A 6,000-nucleotide genomic window follows, 5' to 3' on the forward strand; every position below is an offset into this window, starting at 1 on the left:
ACACATGACGTGGGCGCACTGCCGGCCCTGTGGTGAGTTCTCCCGCCATTTTGTCACCCCCCCACCCACCTTCCTATGCGCCTGGGTAGAAGGAAGCAGTGTGGGTGGCTTTCAATCCATAGAACTGGCAATGCCCCTTGCACTGTGGCTCCCAAGCACGGGATCCCTACGCAGTGCATTTTGACAAGGGAGTGGAGCAACCGATTTGTCAATCATGTGGCATCATAATTATGTCGTGTGATTGACAGGTGGGTTGCCTGCCCTGCCTACCTGCGAAAGCTGGCCCATGGATTGGGGCCACAGAGAAATCTGGCTCCCTGCTCTACAACTTCAAGTATATGTGACTGTCATCATATTTCAGCGACATCAGAAGAGGCTGATGGGCCAGGTCTAGTGAAGCACCTGTTCTCACAGTGGCCAATCAGATGCTTATGGGAAGCCTGAAAGCAGGACCTGAATTCAATGGCTGCTCCCTAGCAGATGACATTCAGAGGCATACAGCTTCCAACAGTGGAGGCAAAACACAGCAGTCATGTATGGTAGCCACTGATAGCCTTAACCTCCATGAACTTGTCTAATCTTATTTTAAAGTAATCCAAGTTGGTAGCCATCACTGCCTCTTGCAAGGGATTAATTCCATAGTTGAACCATGTCCCACTGTGTGAACTTTCTTTTCTCTACCCCGAACTTTCCAAAAGTCAACCTATGTCCATGAGTTCTAGTGTTATGAGAGGGGGAGAAATGCCTTTCTCTATCCACTTTCTCTACACCAGGAATTATTATATATACCTCTATCTCTTTGTACTGGCCTAGATTATTTGATTCAAAGATCAGGCGGCTGTTAATAAGCCCCAGAGCTGCAAACTGTTCTGCTGTTGGGCACTCAGTGCCCCAAATGCTATTTCCTCATTTATGTTCCTTTTTACCTTCTTAATGATTCGGTTCATGTCTTTGAGTTTTCTTCTACCACTACTTGATGTAAAGAAAAATGATTCTCATTCTGTCTCCTTAGCATCAAAGATAAATTAGGTACATTCTGTCAATCTGCGTCCACCTAGACTGAATACTTAGAGCGCCTCTGCTCTATATTATATTGTTTCTCTCTGTAATAATAGTCCTACTTACACCCTTGAGGGACAACATCTGCTATTTCCCAATCACCAGATTTATGTCATCTTTTCTCCCTCGGCAATATCCTTGACCACAGTGATGTGGTAATTTTTTTATGTATTTCAGATGTGTTTTTCTCAGGGTCCTAAACATCAGAATGTACTCAGCCTTTATACTTTTCATACTATCTCAGCAGCATCAGGTTTGTGGAGGGTAAACCTTTTAAGATAATTGTAGCCCTTGAGGTCCATCCAAGTAAAAAATTGAAGAAACTAAGCAATGGTTTCAGCTTAGTATCAGTTTCTTATCTGTGTAATAAGAAGGATAGGATGTCCAGGCAAAGTGTTTGCCCCTTGTAAGGAGCTCTGATTTCTCAGAGACTAAGAACCAACTTAAATGTAGTTGGGCAATAGAGTCTTACATTCTTGCTTTCAATTACATGCAAAGAACAAAGCCTTGCTTACAGTTACATCTTTGTCTGAATGAAGATTATCAGGGGAGCCTTTGGAGTGTGTTGAATGTCAGAGGGAAGATGGCTTCCTCTCAAGAAGCACATATCCAAAGCAGAGGGGCATTTGAGTAATTAGCACCAGTTGGGGTGGATGAGTCATAGCCGCAGCTTCTCAGAACCAGAAAAGAAACAAATATAAGATGGGCCTCACTTTATCACACTAACGTAGGGTTACCAGACGTCCCCAGATTTGCAAATCTGTCCCCGGACAAATTCCATCCCTGGAATGTTCCCAGATTTACAAATCTGTCCCTGGGAAACGGGGCAGCAGCAGACTCAGCAGCCCGGAGCCAGCCTGGTAGTGCACTTGGCTCTGGCTGGCTTCAGGAGCTGCTCGCTGTCGTGGCGCCCGCCATTTTTCCTCGCCGGAAGTCCCCATATGATGTTTCGAGTCCAGCCAGTCATAACATTTGTCTTAAGGTAACAGAAGGGAAAGAAGGGAAGGACCTAAATATTCAAATACTGCTTTTGACAGCTTACTGATTTATATTAATTGTATTGTCATATTTCATATTCCACCTCAAATTTCAGGATAGGATCTGGATCTTGTTTTTTCCCCTGCAGTTTATTTATTGTAGTATTATGATTGTATAATGGCTTTCTCTTTTGTAATATGTTGACATCAGTGAAGAACTATATATATACAGCTGTTAAGGTTAGGTGTACGGCAATTTCTAGTTGTCAGGAATCAATCCCAAATAAACATTAGGCTAATTGAACAAGAGCTAGCAACTGCCCAGACCACTCATAGAGAACACAACATGTACAAAATGTACAAATAACACAGGAACCTGAAGAAAAACAAGGAAAAACCTTGTCTTTTTCCCAAAGAAAGCTAAGAGACATCAAGACAACCAATGGATGGATGACCTCACAGTTCATGTTGTTTAAGCCCAATCAAAGTCTGACTTGTGGAAGCCTCCCAATGGTTCTCAATTCAATTAGCTTTTTATAAGTGAAGAACAGACAGCATACATTTCTCCTATTATGACTTTATCTGATAGAAACTCTACAATAAAACAGGACAGTGCTCTAGGGGTGAGTCATATGGTGCTAAAGAGTCATATCATGCAAGGTTGAAAGCCATTTGGAGATCCTGCTACAGGCTTTGTAGTGATGGCAGTAAGTAAGGGTGGAAATAAGAATAGACCCACACAGAAAAAGGGTCCAAGATTCAGTTACTGTTGCGTTTTGGATAAGAGAAATATAAGCTTAAATACAGAATAGCCTATGCTGGATACAATATAAGTACAACCAGATATTCTTGTTGTTATTGTTATTCTTTTTTTATAAATGGTTTCCGTATTTGCCGGGTTGCTGAAAATGCACACCCTTCTAATTTGTATGTGAAATAAAAGCTTGCCATGCTAGACAAAAATCCCTTGGTTTACCTATGTCTCTCAGTATAGATAATCTAGCTGCTATTATGAGTAATATAAGCAACTCTGAGATTAGGATACCCTCAATCAAATAGAAAAAAGTATGGGTTCTTTCAAAAACAAAGAGATTATCTGTTGCACTTTCTCCCAGAAAGGCTTGACAACCATATGTTGGGAGTGCTCTGATGGTGTTTCCTGCTTGGCAGGGGGTTGGACTCGATGGCCCTTGTGGTCTCTTCCAACTCTATGATTCTATGATTCTATGATTTAAAGTTACAGCCATCAGACAAGTCCAGTAGAGGTGATAATAGGAGCCTCAGTTTCCGCAATTATGCTAGCAGGTTATGGAAACACCATTTACAAAATGTGCAAATTGTACTTTTGTCGTATATCATTTATTCTATACCAGTTTGCATGGATTTAAATAGCCCAATAGATTTACAGTCACAATCATCTATAGACAGTTCCGTAGCACTTTCCTAAGTTATCTTTAAACCAGTCATGGTAACAGTTTTGGTTTTAATTAGATCCGCATATAGTTTTGATACTAGACCCTGCTCAGAGAATTAGTTGCTTCTAACACATTTTTTAAAAGCAGGTAGTTTGCATGCATTTGAATCCCATCCTCTTTAAGAATATATTGTAATTGATGTATTTGTACCCAGTCTACTTCAAGTTCTCCAATATCTGTTCATAATCGCTCCGTGGTAATTGGATTGCCACTTTAATAGAAATCTCTAAGTTTGAAACAGCATTTTTCTTCCCATTTTGCTAGTTTATATTTAGGTATATCACATTTGAATCTTCCTTTTTTAAAAAAACCTTGTACATATTTCTCATGTTTCAGGAGCATCCAGGAAAAAAAGAATTCCAAATCAGAAATATTTCCTGTGTCTAGAACCTTCCCATTTTTATGTTATGTTATTTTGTACTCTGACTGACAGCAGCTCACCAACATCTCTCACACACAGGTTTCTTCCCAGCCTTTTACTGACAATCATTTAATTGGGGGTTGAACCTGCATGCAGATACGCACTTAACTTCTGCTAGACCCCGTCCTAATTGCACTGCGAAGGGCAGCCAGGAGGGAGCAGTGGAACTAAGCTTCACACCACCAAATCTCTCGGCTCTGCACTCCACCAGATAGGTCAAGATGCAGATTAAGTTTCTTTGAGCCAGACTTTATAATTGCCATCTGCATAGAAGCACCAAGAGAGAGAACCTTAAAGAAGAAGTCTTCATGTTTTGCAAGGACTGCTAGAGGATTATTTTTTTTAAATTGTGATAAAAGCAGAGAGATCCAATCCCAAGCACCATGAACCTTTGCTAAATGTCAAGGTTTTGTTCTCATCATTAAGCAAAGAATCTCAAGAGGATATATTGTTAGTATATATGGCCAAAGTGATGTAGCCCTTGTGCTCCATTATCATTATGTACAAAATCAATATCAGAACAATCCAAGTCTAGACGCATAAATGTCAAACTATTTAACAAGAAGCAGTTAGAGTGGGAGCAGGAGAAAACCCACTTAAATCGCCACTGAGGTGGTCTGAGTAGCTTCCCAGGATTTTATGTAAGATTAAGAAACTGTTTAACTGAGCATGTAGAACAAAGCCTGGGGCCTTCTGGTCATGGAGAATGAAGTATATATAGGTCTCTACGAGGCGAGACACAGTGGTAACAGCAAGAGACTTTATTGAGCTAACAGAACAGAACAAGGGCAAAGCAACTGCTTATATACATTTCTGAAGGCCTGGGCCACTCCCACTCTCAACGTGATTGGCTGTCTAAACCACCAAGCTACAAATCATAACTCAGACCTTAAGAGCCTATTCCAGCAGCCCAAAGCCTGATAATGCTATGTGATTGGATATCATGTATCGAATCAGAACACAGGTACTCAGATTCCTTAGTCCAGACTCAAACTTAGGCGAACACAGACCACTGAGTATATAACAGGGAATATCAGAGGGAACAATTACAGAGTTCTTTATTGTACCTGTCTGATGGTAAAAATGGGCTGCTTTGTCAAAAGGAAAGAGATTCGTTAATCTAATTTTCTCTTTCTTTAAAGGTTTTAGGTTACCTAATCAAGTTACCAAATATGGAAAACAGCATATTCCTCCGACTTTGAGAGAGCTGAAGTTACTCACATCACTTTCCTTAACCTTGGCCTTGTTGGTTCTGTATAGATTTATGAGCCAAAATATTTCTTGTAGTAACAAAGGAGAAAGCAATGAAAGCAGATTTCACCTGTCTGTAAAATCATTATTGGCCCAGTATTATTAGTCCTATTAGTGTTTGCAGTTTTCTGGTTTTGTGCAAATATGAGGAATCAAAAGAAAATTTGCCTATAAAAAATGCTGAGCTCTTGATGTACCCTTACTAGGATGCTGGAAAAGAAATGCAAGCAATTTTAAAATCTCAGCACACACTTTTCAGATTACTGCCCATTATATCAGGTGTAGAAACTTTTAATGTGATTTGCTTGTGCAGCTTTCTGGTTTTGTGCAAACATTAAGAATGTGTGTGTGTGTCTACACTCCTCGGTTCAGGAGTGTGCTGGAAAGAGTTATATGTACTGGTGGGAATGTAAGAAAGTAAAAAACTTCTGGGAAATGATATATAATGAGATGAAAAAGATGTTGAAATATAAATTTAAAAAAAAACCCAGAAGCATTTCTACTTGGTATTATAGGTGAGGACATTAATAGACAAGATATTAAATTGTTTCTATATGTAACAACAATGGCAAAAGTATTGTTAGCCCAGAAATAGAAGCAAGAAAAAATTCTGACGAAAGAAGAATGGCAGACAAAATTAATGGACCACGCAGAATTAGATAAAATGACAGGAAGGATTCACAGAAGATTGGAAGAAATACACGAACTATTTGAAGAGCAACTGTAATCAACAAATTACATTAGTAGGACTACAAGAAGTTTTGTAAGAATTATATGAAACATTGCAAAGTAGAAAAAGAATAGAGATATTAGTTAT

This window comes from Podarcis pityusensis (assembly GCF_964106645.2).
Source record: "Podarcis pityusensis genome assembly, chromosome: 9".
In the NCBI taxonomy this organism is placed as follows: domain Eukaryota; kingdom Metazoa; phylum Chordata; class Lepidosauria; order Squamata; family Lacertidae; genus Podarcis; species Podarcis pityusensis.